The 22,989-nt window shown below is 40.0% G+C and overlaps 1 pseudogene; it reads left to right on the top strand.

Moving 5' to 3' along the window:
- Positions 1–8,488, top strand: part of LOC115932759 (uncharacterized) — an 85,308-nt pseudogene extending 76,820 nt beyond the window's left edge.
- The last annotated feature ends 14,501 nt before the right edge of the window (positions 8,489–22,989 follow it).

Raw genomic sequence — 22,989 nt, 5'->3', positions numbered from 1 at the left:
AATTTCTTTACTCACATTTTGCTTGATGCACTTGGATAGACTGTTCAAGAAAGTGTGAGTAGCGAATTCCTCAAACTCTTGCATATTCAAAATCACATTTTTGAACCTTGATGCTTGAAGTGTAGCTTGGGTAACAGATGGGCTTTAAGCCAATTTTGGCATGCAAGGGGTTGAGTTTATTAGGCATCAGCACCGCTGAAAATCGTGGGGATGCAGGCTTAATTTCAACACTATTCTAAATACTTGAAAGGTATTATATAATTCTTTAATAAACTCCTGTGTCTACAAATGGTTCACAGTAACTCAATATCCATGATTAAACATTTATAAAATCAAGGCACTGTTATTTAGTGGAGAGTTGCTGGCTATTCTATGAGAGGAGGTATTGTTATTGTAATCTCATCCTCTCATAAAAGTGTATCATATTACTCATAACCAGCCCTTCATATTCTATTCCTATTTTGGTATTTTAAAATAAGATATCTTTGAAACACTTGAATTCAAAGAGGGAATCTGAATAATTTTTAAAATGTCAATGAAATGCCATTTCTTCATGCTTCAACAACTAAAAATTGACTAAAGTGCTTCTCTTCAAACTTTCTGGAACATTTTTTATCTAAATTCTAAGAACAATCACAATAGGTTTTAACCACAAATGTGAGAATATTCTAAATGTTAGGGTGGAAAAATTTTTTAAATAGTTTTATAGTAATTTTTTTCATCATAGTGACAGTGTGCTAAATTTTTTTAAGCCAACTATTACTATAGACATTTAAGTCAGGATTCTAAGAAGCTGTTCTAAAGTCCAAAATTTAGTTTCATATACACTGATATTATATATATATTTGCATAGAAAATTAATACATGTGAGCCATGTTTCAAATAGTTGAGAGATTATTATATCAAAGATTCTTGATTATATAAAATGCCAATTACTTATAGGCACACATGCTTTAAATAATTACAAAGGCAGTTGTGGTTGATTCTACTCTTGCTACTGGCATTTATATGGACATACTATTATGGTCTGAAGAATATTTAGGCAAATTTATCCCTCATATGATCAGAAGAACAACGCAAGATAGTTTATATCTGAAAGGAAAAAAAATCTTTATATGGTTCTGAAAGCGTAAATCATTAACAACTTGGATAATAATTAGCATAAAAATACACAAACATGCCCTCTTCCTAGCAGTAAGTACACAGTGAAAACAGAATCAAAGCATGTGGCTATGTGCATGTTTATATTTCAAGACGCAGAGCACTCTATTCCTCCTCTCTGCCCTTTCTAGATGGCACAATTTCTCATGAATCTAAGTGCAGTCATAGGGTGGATTAGGGTGACCTGCCATTTGTATGCAACTGATCTCTATTTTGGAAGTAATTAATGTCAAAATAGATTTTTAAAAGATAATTTCAAATTTCAGGGCAAACTAGCATGGTTTCAGCCCTTTTCTTTGGAACATTTTTTATAAGGTTGGAAAAGTAAGGTAGGCTTTAGTACGATTTTAAATAATAAGTTTTCAAAGTGAGACGCAAAATGGTGGCACCAACACATTTCACATCTGCTACGTTTTGAAGACACTTATTGGAGAAAAGACCTTCTCATCATTTTTCTCTTACAGGAAAGGAAATAACATGTACAGTTGACCCTTAAGCAACATGGAGGTTGGGGTGCTGGCCCCCCTGCACAGTAGAAAATCCACTATAACTTTGACTCCCCCAAAACTTAACTACTAATAGCCTACTGTAAGACTTACAAATAACACAGTCAATTAACACATATTTAATATGTTATATGTCTTATATACTGTATTCTTAACAAACATGCCAGAGAAAAGAAAAAAGAAAATCATAAGGAAAATATATGTACTAGTTATTAAATGGAAGTAGATGATCAAACAGGTCTTCATCCTCATCCTTTTCATGGGCAGGGTGTGGATAAGGATGTAGAATTGTTGGTTTTGCTAAGTGGACGTGAACAGTTCAAACCCCTGTGGTGCAAAGGCCAACTGTATAGCCATTGAATAGCAATTTATTTTTAGAAATTAACCTCACTAAAATACTCTTAGAAGGATGCCAAGAAAAAAATGAATAAGTATTTTTGGTTCATCTATTTCATCATTTCATTTCATTATTTCATTTCATTTCATCATTTCATTTCATTTCTCCTTTCATCATTTCATTTCATCCTTTCATTTCATCATTTCATCATTTCACCTCATCATTTCGTCTCATCATTTTATCATTTCATTTCATTCTTTCATTTCATCATTTCATATCAACATTTCATTTCATCATTTCATTTCATCTCATCATTTCATCATTTCATCTCATCATTTCATTTCATCTAATCATTTCATTTCATCTTTCATCTCATTTCATTTTATCAATTCATCATTTCATCTCATTTCATTTTCACTTCATTTCATTGTTTCATTTCATTTCATCATTTCATTTCATCACTTCATCTCAACATTTCATTTCGTCATTTCATTTCATCTCATTTCATCATTTCATCTCATGATTTCATTTCATCTCATTTCATTTCATCTTTTCATTTCATCATTTCATCTCAATTCATTTCATCATTTCATTTCATTTATTTCATCATTTCATCATTTGACTCCATGTCATCATATCATTATTTCGTATCATTTCATCATTTCATCTTTTCATTCCATCATTTCATCATTTCACTTCATCATTTCATTTCATCATTTCATTTCCTCATTTCATCATTTCATTTCATCCTTTCATCTTGTCATTTCATTTCATCATTTCATTTCATCAATTCATCATTTCATCATTCCATCTCATTTCATTATTTCATCATTTAATCATTTCACTTCATTTCATCATTTCATTTCATCATTTCATATCGTTTCTTCATTTCACCATTTGATCTTTTCATTTCATTTCATTTCATTTCATCATTTCATCATTTCATTTCATCATTTCACTTATCATTTCATTTCATCATTTCATTTCATTTCCTCATTTCATTTCACCCTTTCATTTCATCATTTCATTTCATCATTCCATTTCATCATTTCATTACATTTCATCATTTCATCATTTCACTTCATCTTATCATTTCATCTTTCATTGCATCATTTCATTTCATCTCATCATTTCATCTCATCATTTCATTTCATCTCATCATTTCATCTTTTCATCTCCTCATTTCATTTAATCATTTCGCTTCATTTCACCTTTTCATCTCATCATTTCATTTCATCAATTCATCATTTAATTTCATTGTTTCATCATTTCATCATTTCATTTCATCATTTCATATCATTTCCTCAATTCATCATTTCATCTTTTCATTTCATCATTTCATCATTTCATTTCATCATTTCACTTCATTATTTCATTTCATTTCACCATTTCATGTCATCATTTCATCATTTCATCATTCCATTTCATCATTTCATTTCATTTCATCCTTTCATCATTTCATCTCATTATTTCATTTCTTCATCATTTCGTTTCATTTCATCATTTCATCATTTCATTTCATCATTTCATCATTTCATTTCATTTCAGTGATACATGTATTTAAGTGCTAATGCGATGCCAAGGAGACACCCTATTTCCCTTTGTAAAACACCTCCTTCAACAAAAGGCAACTTCTCATGGCCGGCTAAGTCTACAGGGATACCAGCCTCTCTTCAACCACCCAATTTCATTTAGAACCTCAAACAGCACCTCAGTTTCATAAAAACCTAAAACATAAACACAGCACTTGGTTGTAAGTGAGCCAACAGTTTCTTGTCTCTTTCTCTGCTCAAGGCTTAAAGCCGTGTCTCCCCAACTACATTCAGTGGAAGAAAAGATCCCCTGGACAAATAAGTTTGAGAATTGTTGTTGCAGGAATTCTCAGAACCTTCAAAACACAAATCCTCATCCGCAGGGATCTTCAGGAGGGAGATGGCTGATGCAGCACAACTTTCTTTCACAGGAGTATCTTGCAGAATACAGTATGAGATACATAAAGGCTGCATTGAGTCTTTTTAATGGCCTGGGCCTTGGTGGGGGTGGGGTAGGAGCTTTCCAGATAGCACCTAATGAGTAGGAACATTCAGGTGGCTTTTTTTTTTCCTTATTGGCAAAACTGTGTGTACACCACGAATGAAGCTGCTCTCCCTTATCCATATCAAAACTAAACCCAAAGTAATTGGCTAAATTGGGACTCAACACCTCCAGAAGCCACGTGGCACAACACACTTTAAATTAGCTTACCTCATCATATTTGAGGAAAGCAAAACGCTCATGACCAGTATGCTGCTAATACAAGTCTACAGATAATGCTGTATGAAAAAGTGGTTTTCCAAATCATAGCTGGCATAGTCCACATTTTGCATTACACTTTCCCCCCCTTTTTTATATTTTAAACACAGGTCTTTTTCTCTTCTTTTTTAAAATTTTAATTAAATTATACAAGATGGAGTCTCAGTACGTTGCCCAGGCTAGTCTTCAACTCCTGAGCTCAAGCGATACATCCATCTCCGCCTCCCAAAGTGCTGAGATTACCGGCCTGAGACACTGTGCCTGGCCTTAAACACAAATCTGAATTCATTCTTACAATTACTCTGAGGTTACAAAAATGGAAGGGGAAGAAAAATGGCAAGCAGATAGGCTGACTTCAGCTTCATTATTTGGAAGGACAGTTTGCTCATTTAAAACACACTACTGCCTACAAAGGCCAAGACAACAGAAAAATACAGACTTACATAAATAGATTTTATATGTGACAGCAGTTTGAATGGAGACTTTTTCAATGCAATGAGAAACAGCTGTGCTTGGGAATAAATGACAACAAATTTTTTTATCTCAACAGCTGTCCTGAGAACATGTCTCTACATCTCTACCTGTATTCTGGAATCAGGGAGAAAGCCAAAATGGACAACAAGATACTAGATCAGCCGTGTCCAACCCTTTGACTACAAGGACTTTTCCGCCCATCTGTGGTGGTGGGTATCATGAAAATCATGCAAAAACTTTTTTTTTTTTAAGCTCATCAGCAGTTTTTAGCGTTAGTGTATTTTATGTGTGGCCCAGGAGCATTCTTCTTCCAATGTGGCCCTGAGAAGCCAAAAGACTGGACACCTCTGCACTAGATCAAAAGGCTACTCCTTCTGGAAGCAATTGTAAAGAATTTCTGACATTATCTTGACATGAAAACCAATGGATAGTGGGACAGAATGCAAAATCTTCAAGAATTTTTTTGTCTTTTTTTTTTTTTGAGTCACGGTCTTGCTCTGTGGCCCGGGCTGGAGTACACTGGTGAGATCACAGCTCAGTGGAGGATGAAGTGCTCTTCCCGCCTCAGCCACAGTAGTAGCTGGGACTACAGATGTGCACAACCACCCCTGGCAAGTATTTTATTTTTTGTAGAGATGGGGTCTCATTATATTGTCCAGGTTGGTCTCAAACTCCTTGACTCAAGGGATCCAGGACAGGATAACAGGTGGGAGCCACCACACCTGGCCATGAGCATGAACTTTTAAGACAAACACAAGGCCCCACAAAATGTTTTCCCACCTAATTTCCAGGGGGATCTTTTGGTGCAAGGCTGACAATCCCTTTAAAGTACACAGACAACTCCAAAGTTTCAAGACAGTTCATTTGGGCTGAGCCAGCCCACTGGGCAGACTGACCTTCAAACAAGGCCCACGCATGACATACACCAGATGGCTCTCCAAGAATCTCTTCAGTCCTCAGGGTCCCTAAGGTACTGGACAGAGCTAGGAAAGCAAACCCATTTGCTTCTTCCTGCAGGAAACCCCTTGAGCTCAAGACCCTACAATCAGACGAGGATGGAGTGGCTCTCCCTCAGTCAACAGGCCAGACTCAAGGTGGTATAATGTCTTAATCAAGGGTGCGGGCCTCCAGGACTGACTCCCAACTCAGTTCTTCTTTAATAACCACACTTTGTTAATTCTCCTTAACAGGGGTTCCTGGCAAGTCAGTTCTCCCTCAGGCCTTCGGTTTCCTCACCTACAAGATGAGAAGTCTGGACCAGTGGAAATTCAGGGGGTAAGGGGATGTTTGTGCACAGCCCACCCCCACCCCCATGGGACCCTGGAGCCTCCATCCCAGTTTCTACCACGCACTGGCTCCACAAATCCTGCCCAAGGTGAGGGCTGGTCCCAGGTCCTTCGGCTGCCACATCAGCGAGTGCAGGAGGGAGAGGAGGCCTCCAAGGGGGTGATGCGGGCTCAAGGATGCAACTCAGCCAGGAGTGAACTGGGGCCCCAAAGGAGGTGTCCGGGCCACTCGTGGATCCCAGCCCAGGTCCCCGAACCCCTTACCTCCAGGGTCTGTATCTCCTGCTGGGTGAGGTCGTTGGACACAGCGCATTTGGTGCACAGCCCGCATAGGCTGCCAATGAAGATGACGATGAGCTTCTGGAGCTGCCCACAGTGCTGCAGCGCCCAGCTGGCCGCAGCCCCTGCGCCACCCTCCGCGGCTGCCGCATCAACCCTGCCACCGCCCTCCTTCTTCTCTCTCATTGCCTCCGCGCGTAGTGCCGCTCTATGCAGGCCACAAGGGCCTAGGCAGGGACCCCGGGGCGCCGGCGCCTAGGCAAGGAACCCCTGAGCCAGGAGAGCTGGACCAGGAGAGCCCCTCGGCGCTGCCCTTCTCAGGACGCCAGTAGAGCTCCTCGGCGCTGCCCTTCTCAGGACGCCAGTAGAGCTGGCAGCCGAGTCTGCTGCTCCCGCCCTCAGAGCCTCGGTGGCGGGGGCAAAAAGCCGCGGCGGCAAAAAGCGGCGGCGACGGGGGCAAAAAGTCGCGGCGGCAAAAAGCCACGGCGGCGGGGGCAAAAAGCGGCGGCGACGGGGGCAAAAAGCCGCGGCGGGGAAAAAGAAGCGGCGGCGGGGGCACAAAGACGCAAAAAGCCATGGCGGCGGGGGCAAAAAGCCGGGGCGGCAAAAAGCCACGGAGGAGGGGGGCAAAAAGCCGCGGCGGCGGGGAGCAAAAAGCCGCGACGTCGGGGAGCAAAAAGCCGCGGCGGCAGGGGTGCAAAAAGCCGCGGCGGGCAAAAAGCCACGGCGACAAAAAGCCATGGCGCCAGGGGTGCAAAAAGCTGCGGCGGCGGGGGGGCAAAAAGCCCGTCGGGCAAAAAGCAGCGGAGGCAAAAAGCCGCGGCGTCAGGGGGTGAAAAGTCGGGGCGGCGGGGTGCAAAAAGCCGTGGCGGGCATAAACCCAAGGAGGCGGGGGGGCAAAAAACCGCGGTGGGGTAAAAGCCGCGGCGGCGAAGGGCAAAAAGTCGCGGCGGGGAAAAAGCCGTGGCGGCAGGGGGCAAGAAGGTGCAGCAGGCAAAAAACCGCGGTGGCGGTGGGGCAAAAAGCCGAGGCGCGCAAAAAGCCATGGTGGTTGGGGGGCAAAATGCCACGGCGGCGGAGGGCAAAAAGCCGCGGCGGCGGAGGGCAAAAAGCCGCGACGATGGGGTGCAAAACGCCGCGGCGGCCAAAAAGCCGCGGCGGCGGGGGCATAAACCCGTGGCGGGGGGGGAGGGGCAGAAAGCCGCGGTGGGGAAAAAGCCGTGGCGGCAGGGGGCAAGAAGCCACAGCGGGCAAAAATCCGCGGCGGGCAAAAAGTCATGGCGGGCAAAAAGCCGGGGCGGCGGGGCGCAAAAACCCGCGGCGGACAAAAAGCCACAGCGGGCATAAAGCCGAGGCGGGGTGGGGGCAAAAACCCGCGGCAGCGGGGCAGGGGTGGGGGCAAAAATCCGCGGCGGGCAAAAAGCTGCAGCGGTGAGGGGTGCAAAAAGCCGAGGCGGGGTAGGGGCAAAAAGCCGTGGTGGCGGTGGGGCAAAAAGCCATGGCGGCGAGGGGTACAAAGCCGCGGCGGGCAAAAAGCTGCGGAGGCGGGGGACAAAAAGCCGCGGTGGGGAAAAAGCCACGGCGGCGGGGGCAAAAAGCCAGGGCGGGCAAAGAGCCGAGGCGGGTGGGGGCAAAAAGCCCAGCGGGTAAAAAGCCGCGGCGGCAGGGGGCGGGCAAAAAGCGGTGGGGGGCAAAAAGCCCCGACGGGGGGCAAAAACCCGCGGCGGCGGGTGGGCAAAAAGCCGCGGCAGCTGGTGGTGGCAGAAAGCCGCAGCGGGCAAAAAGCCGCGGCGGCGAGAGGGGCACAAAGCCGCGGTGGGCAAAAAGCCGATGCGGGGTGGGGGCAAAAAGCCGAGGCGGCGGGGCGGGGGGTCAGAAAGCCGCGGCGGGCAAAAAGCCACGGCGGCGAGGGGGGCACAAAGCCGCGGTGGGCAAAAAGCCGAGGCGGGGTGGGGGCAAAAAGCCAAGGCGGGCAAAAAGTCGCAGCGGCGGGGGACAAAAAGCGGCGGCGGCGGGGGCTAAAAAGCCGCAGCAGGCAAAAAGCCGAGGCGGGGTGGGGGCAAAAAGCCGCGGCGGTGGGAGAAAAAGCCACAGCGGGAAAAAGTCGCGGCGGCGGGGGACAAAAAGCCGCGGCGGCAGGGGCTAAAAAGCCGCGGCGGGCAAAAAGCCGAGGCGGGGTGGGGGCAAAAAGCCGTGGCGGCGGGAGAAAAAGCCACATCGGGAAAAAGTCATGGCGGCGGGGGACAAAAAGCTGCGTCGGCGGGGGCTAAGAAGCCGCGGTGGGGAAAAAGCCTCAGCGGCGGGGGACAAAAAGCCGTGGCGGGCAAAAAGCCAAGGCGGGGTGGGGGCAAAAAGCCGCGGCGGGTAAAAAGCCGCGGGGGCAGGGGGGGAAAGCCACAGCGGGGAAAAAGCCGCGGCGGCAGGGAGGGGGGCAAAAAGGGGCGGGGGGCAAAAAGCCGCGGTGGCGAGGGAGGGCAAAAAGCCGCGGCAACAAAATTCGCAGCGGTGAGGAATCAAAAAGCTGTGGTGGGCAAAAAGCCCTGGCGCCGGTGGAACAAAGCTGTGGCGGGCAAAAAGCCGAGGCGTGGTGGGGGGAAAAAGCCGCGGCGGCAGGCGGCGAAATGTTGCAGCGGCGGGGGGCGAAAAGCCGAGGCGGGTAAAAAGCCGTGGCGGCGGGGTTGGGGGGGGCAAAAAGCCGCGGCGGCGGAGGGCAAAATACTGGAGATGGGGTAGAAGGCCGGCACAGCTTGGCATTGCTGGAGTGTGATGTGATAGGAAATGTGTAGCCAAAGACAAAAAAAGGTGTAAGTAGGCTTGACTCATTGCAGCTAAGAACCCAGATGTTATCTTGAGCATATTAACTAATAAGCAGTTTAAATCAGAATGGCACATTCTGATTTGTTTTTTGTATGATCACATTTGGCAGGCATAGATACTGTTTGAAGAGAGAAAAGTCAGTAGATAGAGGTAACAAACTTAAATATGTGCCAAGTCTAGAAACAAGAGACCAGGGGGATAAGGACCTTTCAAAATAAAATGCAAGATTTGAAAACTGATTGGCTGGGGGATGAGGAAAAGGCAGGTCTTTAAGGTCAATCCCTATTTTGCTTTAAGTTGTGAGGGGGTGTTTTTATCACATATTGTAGAATATGTCATTTCAGTTTTGAACATCTTGAGTTAAATTGTCCTAACATATCTTATGAATTTGATTTTCTTCCCTGGGAAGCTAATATTTCAAATACTTAAAGAGTATATAGATTTCCAACTTGTATCCAACTTATAAAACTATCTCTAGGCTGCTGATTTCAGGAGGAGGCTCATGAATATTCTCTCTGCAGAGAATATATCAGAAGTTAACAACAGTTTCAATATTTGTGGACGACCAGTTAACTAAGCCACCTCTTAGTGTCTTTAGTTGGGAAATCTTAGGTGAAGATATTCAATAATGAACCAAGAGTGACTAAAAAATTCAATATTTAAGTATATTTCATTGTAATTAATTTGAATTGAAGTAGCCATATACAGCTAGTATTTACTACATTGAACAATGCAAATAAGAGGAAAAAATTAATAACCATCTCTAATACCACATGCCCAAATCCTCATCAATGTATTCTAGCTAAAGGAGTTGATCAGAAGCAGCAGTTGAAAGCACCAACTAAACCAGCTGGGGTTAGTTCACTGTCATTCTCTCAGAACCATCTCTTCTCTGAACAAAACAAGTACAAGAGTTCATTGTGAATCTGCATTCTCCTTGCCTATTTTAGGGTTTTGATGTTGACACTAATTTGTGAAATCCCTCCTGTGGTGTGATATTTCATTTTCCTTGCTTTCTGTTAGGACAAGAATGCTTCAGCTCTTAATTTAAAATTATGTTTCTCCCTCCTAGGTTGAGTGAACTTAGAATGCATTCTCTGACATATCCAAGATTTTGTTAATATGAATTTCGGGAAAAAAGCATACTTAATTAGCTAAGACTTCTTATTCTAACCTTGACCCTATGTTCGACATCTTTTGAATTTGTAGTTGCATGGCCTGCTCTCTGACACTGGTTAGTGACCTGGAAGCTATATTAATGTTAGCGGAGGTGGTGTATGAGCATTAGAGGTATCCTTGCAAGGAAAGACTTGTCTTATCTCAATACATCTTTTTTTTTGCACACAAGAAAGCCAATGTCTGAGTCTTCTAAAATCTTCCTATTTCCAAATTGCAGATTACAATTGATTCCTAAACAAAGACCTAATTTTTGACTCAGAGACGTGGCAAGGTAGTGAATCACCGTTATAATTTAACAATCTTCAAGATAAAATTGTCTCTGATATTTAGATTTTGCCCAATTATTAAGATATTTGGGTGTTTCATTACAAATGGAAGACTCTAGTCTCTTGAGCAGAGACTATAAAGGCCTCAGATGATCATTTTTAATTTTATGCTCTTTTCTTTAACACCTTCAACAGAGTTGGAAGCAGCCGATATTCCCCAGAGTAGTGTTTTTTAAAACAAATGCATGGTTCAGTGGTAGAAAACTGGGCTGATCCAAGCTGTTTTCAGTAAACACTTCATTTCAGGTGACCTATTTCATATTAAATAATCTCCAGATCCTGTCTTCGAAACTAACTAGATCAGATAACGTACCCTGGATTTTCTCCTTTTAGGGTCTGTGAGCTGCAGTCACTTTTGTGAAAATGATTGCAATGACAAGATAGAGTTGTAGATGGGGAAAATGTTTTGACTAATTTAAGCATAGTGGTATTTCATATGAGAATTTAAGTTACACACATTTGAAAATTATAGTGGAGTCTCTTGGCTGAGCTTTAAAAGAAATAGCGTTTAGGCTAAAAAGGGAACTGCTACCTCTCCTAAAATCAGAAAGATGTTACAGTAATTCTCCATTCTCTAGAATGATCAAGAAGCACCTTTGTGATGATTTACTTTTGCTCTTGGGAGTGTGAGCCCGTGTAGTCGTGGAACCATCAATTAGAATGGTGGCTCACGCCTAACCCCAGCACTTTGGGAGGCTGGGGTGGGTTTATCACGAGGTGAGGAGATCGAGACCATCCTGGCTAACATGGTGAAACCCCATCCCTACTAAAAATACAAAAAATTAACTGGGCATGGTGGCAAGTGCCTGTAGTCCAAGCTACTCAGGAAGCCGAGGCAGAAGAATCACTTGAACCCGGGAGGCCGATGTTGCAGTGAGCTGAGATCATGCCACTGCACTCCAGCCTGGGTGACAGAAGGAGACTCCATCTCAAAAAAAAGAAAAAAGAAAAATAGGATCTAAGAATGAGGTCATGTTCCAAGGAATAAAGGTGGCCTCTGGAGGCTGAAAAAAATCAAGTAATAGATTCTGCCACATAGCCCTCAGAAAGACTGCAGCCCTGCCCAAAACTTGATGTTAGCCCTGTGAGTTTCATTTAAGGCTTCTGAACTACAGAACTGTAGGATTAACGGTCACTTTATTGTAAGATCTGAAGTTTGTGGTAATTGGTTACAGCAGCAAGAGGAAGTTTATATTGTAATTGTATCATGAAAATGAGAACCATAATTTACAACTGCTTTTGATACTGCACTTGGATGTTTGAAATCACGTCCATGGAAATGATCTCTATGTGCATGAGGGAGAATAGCAAATTGATGCCAAAATAATGCAAATGCAAATCTTACACTCATTTCTATGTAGGTTTCATTTAATCTTTGAAATTAAAATGAAATTAAAAGATTGTGATCTTTTGATGAAATTAGATTAAAATGAACAATAACAAAATAAGAACTTACTTATATTCTTTATATGGTCAATAAAGAAGTGATAGTGGATAAAAACAAGATCAAATGAAGGTGATGATTTAGGAAGTTGGAAAGATAGCTGAAACTACAAAATGGTATATAAGCAGTGAACACTTAGACACACTGATTGATGAACTTCAGCTTTTGGCTTGGTGAGAGCATAAAATGAGAGCAGTTGAGGTTTGCAAATTTGTAATCTTCTTGTGGAAAAACAGGGGAAAACACATCTCAGCCTAATAAGATTTATCTACTAAAGAGTCTAGACTTGATCCATTTGTCCTTGTAATTCAAAAGCTAATTCAAATACTGATTTGATGTATTGTGTGAACAACCATTGCTGATTATCATCGCATACCTGGCATTCTCTTGTATCTGATATCTAAAATATTTGGTAATTCCTGGACTTTCTGTTTTCAAACCCAGTACGGTTTAATTTGAGTCTTAGAACAGTTGTCTTTGAGAAATTCTTCCCTCTACTGCATCTGTGAATGGGCATAGCATGGTTACATACATACTGTCACTCCGTAGAACATTTGTTAAATTAAAGCCAAAGTTTAAAGCAAGAGCTTTAACTTACTGGTTTTACTAATGTTTTCCTCCCCAATAGCCACAACAATATTGATACCCTCACACCTTTTAACATAAAGCTTGGTGTTGTCTATTTTTCAGGTGCTGTCATCTATATGATCTCAGTATTTTAAAAATCAGCTTCCAGCCCATATGGTGGTTCATGCTTGTAATACCAGCAGTTGAAGAGGCTGTAATGAGAGGATTCCTTGAGCCCAGGAGTTCACAAGAAACCTGGGCAACATAGCAAGACCCAGTCTCTATCAAAAGTTAAAAAATAAAAGTGGGCATGGTGATGTGCACCTGTTGTCCTAGGTATTTGGGAGGCCAAGGTGGAAGGATTGCTTGAGCTTGGGAGACTGTGGCTGCAGTGAGCAGTGACTGCACCACTGCACTCCAGCCTGGGCAACAAAGCAAGACCCTATCTCAAAATATATATATAATAAAAATAAAAATCAGCTCTCATTGATTTCTATGTAAATATGCACATGTGATGTCCATATAGACATAAATAATAATATTTCTGACAATGGATCCATATGATCTTCAAAATGTAAAATGCGTGTCTGTGTAATTGACTGGTTAGTCTCATTAATGAATACAGATTCAATTCTACTTCCTTGTTCTAGATAAATTATATAATCTAGCTTTCATTTCACTTATTTACTAATAAAAACAGCAAGAATGACAAGATATCTATTTTGAAAAATTACTCTGGTAGGAGTAAAGATGAAACAATGATAGAATTGCATGGAAAACTAGAAAAAAGTATGGTCTTCTGATATTCTATCACATCACATACTAAAGGCCTCATAAAACTCAGATATTTTATCTAAACATGTTATTTTCATGATAGGAATGATCAAAGCATGAGACAACAATTGTATTAAAATGTGCTTGTATCACAAGCACAGGTGCTAAAAGGGAGGGGAAAACATTCTTACTGATATTTTCAACGTATGTTTTACTTTTCATCAACATGAACCTCAACTTGATATGATGCAGATTGAAGGAAATCACCCATCATTCCATATGAAGAAGGCCTGTGATATTTTATGGGAAAATAAATAGAGAAAATGCTAACAGAAACCCTATTAAGCATGAAGCTTTATGGAGCAAACACAAATCCAGTGGTGAAAGATACACACTTGAGTTCTGTTTGTTGTCTTGGAACAATATGGTTTAGAGGTGACTAGCGGGTGAGGAGAACATATGCGAGTTCACCAAAGAGAAAAGCTGAATGAGGCAATTCCTCTTCCTGACCATATCTCTTACTCAGATAACTATATAATTTATTGTCCAGTAAAGGGCATATTAAAAAATCATATTAAAAGTCATGCAGTGAAGTTGTCCAGGGAAATCAAGACTTAACAGTCTCACTCTGACAGTAATGAACAGGGGGAATCCCTCAAGATAGACTAGGACATGACCCCACACTGGCAGGTAGTAGCGCCAGAAAAGAATGCATGGAAAATCTTTACCTTATGCTTGAGGTAGGGACCAGGCTAAAGTGAAAGCCAGACCTAAAATTCTATCTAAAATAAATCCACAATCAAAGAAAATATGTGGTGTACAGGCTTAGAATGTCTTTTCTGTATCATTGAAATAGTAAATAAATTCACATTTTTACACTGTTTTCTTTTCCTCCAGTTAGGGCTTGAGGTTTGTCTCTGGAGAGTGACTGTCAATTGCAGCCCTGCCTTTCTGGGGTTCTGGTCAGGGGGTTGTGGATGCTTAACATGTGCCTTTCACAGGACACTTCCTTACCCCAGCAGTGGCCAGGTGTGCATCCCACGACCAGGCCTCCCTCTCACAGAACATCTGTTGAGACTAGGAGACGCCTGGTGACCTGTGTCCTGTGTATTTCTGACAAGAGCCACTCTCAGAGACCCTGGCCAGGAGGAGAGTTACGTTCCAGTGTAGGTCAGCTCAGACACATGGAGGCCACAGAACCAAACATGGGAAATCACAGAAGTAGGTTTATTACTCACAGATCCAGAGAGAAGAGGGTAGCTGAGAAGAGGGTTTAGCTGTGTCCCCAGCCAAATCTCATCTTGAATTCCCACATGTTGTGGGAGGGAACAGGTGGGAGGTAATTGAATCATGGCGGTAGGTCTTTCCGATGCTGCTCTTCTGATAGTGAATAAGTCTCAGAAGATCAGATGGTTTTATAAAGGGGAGTTTCCCTGCACAAGCTCTCTTGTCTTGTCTGCTGCCATGTGAGACGTGCCTTTCAGCTTGCTCCATGATTGTGAGGCCTACCCAGCCATGTGGAACTGTTCGTCTATTAAACCTCTTTCTTCTGGAAATTACCCAGTCTTGGGCATGTCTTTACCGGTGGTGTGAAAATGGACTAATACAGTAGCACACCTCATAGGGCTGAACAAAATGGGGAAGATGAGTGGGGAGCAGGAGAGAGAAAAGTGGTCTGTGGGCCTCCAGCCTTTATTGGGCCCAGAACATTACCCAAATAAGTTTTCCACGGGGCACTAGTCGGTGGGGTGAATGCCAGCAGGCACATTTCTTGACTCCCACTGCAACCGATTAGGTCACTCTGGCGTGTGGGGGCTGTCCATGTGCGCTGTGAGGTTTGTGTGGTGAGTCAGGTAGGTTGTATCAAACGGTTCCATAGCTGGTAGTCACCAGGAGGAGGCAACTGTGTAGGGTCAATATCTGGGCCAGCCACACTGAGGAACTGTGAGGGTTAGAACTGGAAATTGTCAAGGGAATCCGAACCCAGCTACCATATGAGAGAGTTCAACTTATGTTCAATGTGAATGCCATGGCAATATTAAAATGTAAGAATTTGCTCCATAAGTGCTTGAGGTAAATAGGAGAAACCTAGAATTTATGTAAACAGTGAGAAGATTGGATGCGATTTCCGTCTCATATTTTAATACTAGCAGCATATTATATATGTCAATCCATCAGGCATTCAGAAATACATGCTTATGAAAATTTTTTGCACCATCAGACAAAAGACAAGGGTAGAAGACATTTGTAACCCTATAAACACTAGTAAATTAAAAACAGAAGGACCTTTATGTCCTAACATATCTATGTTGTGGAAGGCTGCCCTGTGAAATACAGGATTTCTTAAACATATTTTAAAAATCATAGGTGTCAATATTTTTTAGAAATCCATTTAAATTTTCTCTTGCTATTTTACAACGCCTATTTATTTATTTAGTGGCTTTACTGATTTTGATGTATATCCTAAACTTTACATATTCTTTAAAGGATATTTTATACAACTTTATGTAAAATGTTTCAGTATCTTCACATTCTCTCCCTGTACTTTTGTTTTGCTCTTATATGGTGGTCTTGAGTCTTTTCTCTGGCTTTTCAAACCTGGTAAGACTAAGACACTAAAGTAACTTTGCCAGTGGTTTGGTAATGCCTTCCAAAGCACATCCTAAGCTCTCGTGCATAAAGGGGTCTCCTTTGAGCTCTGTGCTTTTGAGATTCCATACACCTAAATTCCAGTACTCCAAATCAGTACTGCTCAGTTTTAGTGACTAAGTTTCAAAATGCATTTTAATAGCAAGTTAGTTTAGTGCAGTCTTGCTTCTTTCTTGACTGCTTGTATTCATGTATATGCCTTTAAATGAATCTTGGAATTTATTTAAAAATTTTAAATTATACTAATGAAACTGTATATTGTTGTGAATTCATAAGTGAATTTAGAAAGAATTTGTCTTTATGATACTAAATCCTTTTTATCCAAGAATCATATGTGTCCTTATATTTATTCCAGTCTATATTTATATCACTGAGTAAATATATAGAAATGTAGATACATACAGCTGTAGTTATAGATACAAATATAGATATAACATGTTAAATCTATGTCTATCACATAGAACATATATACATGTTATATGTGTGTGTGTATATATATATGTTAATGTTATTAAAGAGCTCCCTTAAAATTTTTCTTTTATTTCCCATATAATTTTAGGTGGAGCTTGAATTTTCCTTGTATAAACAAGCAAATATTTATACTAGTTTAATACTGATGTTTAGACATTGTATCTTATTTTAGCATTGAATATTTTCACAATTATTATAAATATTATCTAATATTAATAATGTACCTGTTAAAAATATTTAAAATTTTACCTTTGAATTATTTTATTGTTGAATTAAAATTCCTTTCATATGATAGCCAATTTCTATTTTATGCATTCTCTATGCATATGCAAATTAATCTAGCCACTTCTCTATCTCTATGTAGTAACATATGAAAATGAGGCCTCTCTTCTTCTAATGGACATACACGTTTGCATATAGAATATCAGACCCTTTATAGCATTTAAAATCTTTAAAGGCATGAATATTGCCTTTTAACAAATATATTTTAGCATGTACTTAGAATCCCCTATTTATTTTTAATTTGGGATAATCAATATGATTATTAATATTAGTGGATTACCAAATTTGGAAACACACTTTCATCCCCAAGGTGGATATTTGTTTTTTTTTTGCCAATTTCTTGTCTTACTGTTTCAAATATTGTTAGATATTATTTTTATTTTATTTGGCATTTTAGTATCAACATTTGTAGTTGAGGTACTCTACATATTTTTTCCTCAATATCTGGTGGGTTTTATAATTACTGCTATATTGGATTTGTAGTAGATATTGACAAAAATTATTCCTGTATGTTTTATAGCTGTATGAGGGAAACTAATATATTTTACTCCTAAATATATTTCCTTGATATATTTCAAAATGGCTATTGAGAAGGGCTGGAAATGCAAACTTAGCTGCAAAGATGTCTTGGGGAAATTTGCATGGGTAGAGAATCTGCCTTGATGCAGCCCGGCTTTCTCTGAAGTCTGTCCCCTTGTCTGGATCTAGGAAAGTTTAACTGAGAGGCTGAGGTCTCCAAAGGTCTGAAAGAAACATTTTCTGTCTATTCTCTCTGAGGACTGCTCCCAGTGAGGTTCCACCTATGTAATAAGTCCACTGTTGCTAGCCAGGGTCGTTTTCTCACATAACCTTTCTTTTTTTCCCTGTGATCCAAGACCCCATTCTTTTTGTAAACTTCATGTGGTAGAAAAGCTTCTTCTGCACGCATCGTGTGTCTGGGTCTTCGTTCTAAGGGCTCCAGTGTACACACATTGCAGAAACCCTTATGCCTTTTCTACTATTTATCTGCCTCCTATTAGTGATTTTCAGGGAAACTTCAGAAGGCAAAAGGGACATTCTCCTTTAGCCCATTCTCAGACAAAATCCCCCAACAATTAACTGATTCCTAATAGCTTAAAATCACTTTGAAAAATCCATATATTTATAACCTTTTCTCCCCTCTATGATTTCTGGTCAGTTTGGGTTTTGTTTTTCATTCCATTTACTTCATCCTCGAAAAGATCTATTTTACGTCTATTTATTCTCATTTATGGACATTGAGAAAAGAAAATAACTTTCATGTGAGAAATGCAAGTCCTTTTAAATAATCAGGCCCAGAGAGATATTCAAATGAGACAGCAGTTCTGTCCTGTTCCTCTTTGAGCTGTGTGTTCATCTAGGCTGCTTGCTGTTGCCACAGTAGCTATAAATTAACCAATAACGCCACACCAGACACTATAATCCACACCCAATAATAGTGTAACAGTGTACAGCCAGTCACTAATACATGTTATTGCCATAAGCCAATGAGAATTTGTGACAAACCTCTTTGCATCATCCCACTTCTGGACCCTTTTTTGTCTTTAAGAAACTGCTTGTTGCAAAGCTCCAAAGGGAGTTCATATCCAAGGATACTTGGGTCTGTTTCTTCCAGGCAGCTGTCCTCATTGTGGCTCAACTAAACTCTTTGAATTACGTTTTGTGCTTCAGCCCCTTCCACTTAGATTAACAACATGGATTTGTGTCACCATGTAGAGCAATTAAAATGTTTACACTTTTCCCCTCGAGGGCACTGATGTGTTTTCCTGAGCGCTAGGAATAGCTACGTAGTGTTTCCTGTCTAGATTATGGTTTCTCAACCTTGGTGCTACTTACCTTTAGGACCAGAGGATTCTTTGTTGTGGGAGGCTGCCCTAGCAATGCTAGGTGTTTCGTTTGACCTCTAAATTTCACACCTCCACCAGTCTTGACATCGCCACAATAACCCTAGACATTGACAAATGTCTCCTGGGGAAAACTCTCCACCAGTTGACAGGCAAAGTTCTGGAAATATTGGAATTGTCAATTGAGATTTTATGTTATCCAAAACAAATATTTTTCTTTGTTTTTAAACATCTACTTCCATCTACTTATCTACTTAGTTTTACTTTTATTTGTAACTTAATTCCATCAAGGAGAGAGAGTGCATTTTCTGATATGCTAAATTTTTGAAGAATGTATTGATTTTTTATCACCTGATATAGGGATGATAAGTAGATATTACATGCTTTTATTATCAAATTTCAGGGCGATAATAAAATAAATACTTATAATATTTATATTGTCACTGTATATTAGTTATTTTCTTTCTTCACTACAGGAGTTTTTCAACCTATGGACTATTTTTCAATTCTAGGTTATCCAGTAGATTTTGAAATGTTATGATTAAATATCTACTTCTCAAGCATTCATCTTTGCAAATGAAACAATCCCAAGCTCTTATAATGCACATCATATAAAGGGCAGATTATTCAATATATGGTTCACAAATAATTATGTAATATTTAAAAGAAAATTAAAAATTTACATCCTTAACTCAGATAACAATAATCCAAATTAAAATTTGATTTCATTACATAATTTAAAATGACACCAGAATACTAGTAAAAATGTAGATAAGTTTATATAATCTTTTTTAGCTGTAGGACTTTATTAGCATAAATTCAAATACAGGATCCAAAGTAAGATTGAGACCTATAGTCAAAGCTTAAAATGTACACATCATAGGGGCATGAATAAACTAATTTAAAACATACTAACATGGAGAAATATTGCAAAACATACATTTTACTGAATTAATTGTTAATATCTAATCATTATGTGAGAACAAAATTAAAGAGTAGCTACACAGGCACACACCCACACACAACTGCAATATTGTCAAATAAACGATGTTCAGCTACACTAGAAATCACACCTGTGTTTTCTCCACAGAAGAGTAAAGATTAAAAATCACTATATTATTTATTGTACATATGGAGGTAAAGATACTCAAATTATTACCCAAAAATGCATTTTTTTTTTTGAGATGGAGTTTTGCTTTTATTGCCTAGGCTAGAGTGCAATGGCACAATCTTGGCTCACTGCAACCTCAGCCTCCTAGGGTCAAGTAATTCTCCTAGCTCAGCCTCCCAAGTAGCTGAGATTACAGTCATGCACCACCACACTCTGCTAATTTTTTGTATTTAGTAGAGACGGGGTTTCACCATGTAGGTCAGGCTGGTCTCCAACTCCTGACTTCAGGTGATCTACCCACTTCAGCCTCCCAAAGTGTTGGGATTACAGGCGTGCGCCTGGCCAGCTTTTTGACATATTTCACGATGGCTACTCGGAAGACTGGAGATAGCTTCTTCTACAAGAATAGCTGAAAAGCTGTGTTTGTTGGGGAGATTTGCATTTGTAGAGAAAATCTGCATTGATATAGACAGGCTTTCCCTGAGATACTCCCTTGTCTGGGTTTAGGAAAGATTAACTGAGTCTGGCACGTTTACATTTCGAAAAACCATTTCCTATCTATACTTCCCAAGAGGAGGGCTGCTCCCTGTGAGGTTTCATCCATGTAAGAAGACCACCTCTGCTGCCAGGATCCTCTTTCTTCCTTGTCGTCACCTGTCTTCCGCAAAGCCTAATTTACCAACCTACAGCTCTGTGTTTTCTGTAACCTCAAGACAGCATAGGCGTGTTGACTACCTTGCCTTTCCTGGAGTTTTAATATATATAGTAGATATTTGTATATCTCTTTATAATATACAAATATTTGTATAGATATATTATATATATTATGTAAACTCCAAGTGCATACTTGTGCACATATCTGTGAAGCTTTTTTCCTGTTAATTTGTACATTATCAGCTTGTTTTATAGACTCAAATAATTAAAGCTTCAAGGGAAAAATTTAAACTTTCCTATAGAGAAAAGACAAATATATAGGTGAAAAATAACATTTAGAGTGTAAGACGCTTTTTAAAGGTATATTTGCAATTTGTGTCAAAACATTTAAGTATATATTTGTTACTTTAACTATAAAATTTCAAATAATTTAAGCCAAATACATAGTATATGCAGAAAATTTAGCAATATATCTATGTAGCACCTTACTGTGCATTACTGTAACCAGCCGTCTAACATAAAGAACTAATTAAGGTAGCAGCTACTTTTCAAATATCGCATTTTTTTCACAGACCTATTAAATAAGACGAATAGCATTTAAACTTTATTTTTAAATTTGCAGAATAGTAGTTTTCAGCAGATGGTTTATTTTAGCAAATTCCATCTTCACATTGTGCTATGCTTTTATGAGTTCCAGCTGTTAACGGATATTTTACTGCTGAAACTATCATGTGTGATATAATTGCTCATTATGTGCCTTAAAACACAAACAATATAATTATTTTCAACTTGGAGCAAATTAAAATCTTATCAGCAATTTAAAAACTCTACAGTCGCCTTCTTGTGGTTAATTATTTTAAACTTGTATTTTTCTCTTTAGGTTTTTAGTGAATTGTCTTATCAAGGAGAAGAACTCAAGCTGATTATTCTTTTTTTTCTCTTCCATGCACCTCGCAGGTGTGTTAATAATTTCATTTCTCAGAAAATGTTCTTTCATATCCATCTTACAAGATGAGAGGCCTTTCAACATCTTCCATTCGGATGTCATATGAGTAATGGAACATATTCCAGCTTCATGAATATGGTGATACAAATAGTTATCCGTCTAACCTCTTTCAGTGCCAAATGTTTACTTTACTCAGTGAATTACTCAGTTGACTGGTAATTTTTTCTGAAATCACTAATGACAGGATCAGAGGTCTGCCTGTTGTCTGTACCTCATATGACTCCCAGTGCAGACAATTGTTTCTATGGAGCACAGACAGTTGAAAGGATTGACTTCCTGCCTAGAATAGTTTCTGCTGTGCTTCTTATCCTTCTTGTGGAGATTTCAGATTATCTGAATTGCTTTTCTATCTTAAGAAAAAATGCAACAATTCTCCCACTTGAGAGGAATGTAAACTGTAGCAAGTTAGCAGAACCAATCTGTAAAGTTTTTACATTGTTTGTTGCAAAATGCAGCGCTGGTGTCTCCATCACTAACCTTTTCTACCCCTCATTGTTCTTTCTTTGACTGCAAATGGATACCTCTAGACAAATCTGTATTCCCGAGACAGAGTGCCCTTTTGGTGAGCTATAAGTACACTCAATGGTAAGCTGAAATACTAGCTTTTATCTATGGCGATATGGAATCATATCAGTGATTTTTTTAAAAAGGAAATTTAACTCTTGCTATGGTTTGAATGCTTGCCCCTTCCAATCTCATGTTAAAATTTGATCCCCAATGTTGCAGGTGGGGCTCAGTGGGAGGTGTTGGGTCATGGGGGTTGGACTTTCATGAATGGATAATGCCCTCCCTTAGGAATCTAAAGCTCTCCTCCCTCCTCGGTGCCCTCAGGAATGAGTGTACCATTCTTTATTCACCTATAATTCCCCCACCCATCCTTTTTGAGATGTTGATTACGTGTGTGTTACACTGCTGCATATTATCTGACGTATCAGTGAGTGTCTGGCTTTCTTATTTTAGTTTACCCTTTGTCCTTTAGTTTGTAAAGCTTCTATTTTGTTCTATAAATTTTCTAATGCTAAGGTAAAATCCATTACTTACTCTATCTCATGGAACTTTTATTTCAAATTTTTATTTTTCATCTATACATGTCACATTTTTCATTTTATAACTTCTATTTTTCTCCTGTGTTCAATTTTCGTTTAAGTACCTTGACATATATATGTATTTATATGTATTTATAAATATATTTACTTTAAGGACCTTGAAATTTCCTTCTTCTCTGTCATTTATAAATGACTTATTTTTATCCTGTTAATATGTGTCTTAATTATATATATCTTATGGCTTCTTTGCATGTCAGAGATTTTTGGAGGGTATTTTGGTGTTATGCTATTGAATATCTAGATTTGATTGGCTACCTTTGAACAATGTTGTTGCAGGCAGTTCAGTAACTTCAGGATGAGTATTTGTCTGTTGTTTTAAATCTTCTCTTGAAACTTTGTTGAGTTAGTCTAGAGCCATCTGTAGTTTGGAGCTAAATGAGCACTTTCCCTAGGGCATGAACCTCCA

The sequence above is a fragment of the Gorilla gorilla genome, chromosome 4, assembly GCF_029281585.2.
Source record: "Gorilla gorilla gorilla isolate KB3781 chromosome 4, NHGRI_mGorGor1-v2.1_pri, whole genome shotgun sequence".
Taxonomy (NCBI): Eukaryota; Metazoa; Chordata; class Mammalia; order Primates; family Hominidae; genus Gorilla; species Gorilla gorilla.
The sequence above is the reverse complement of the archived record's forward strand: the minus strand, read 5'-3'. Positions and strand labels throughout refer to the sequence as shown.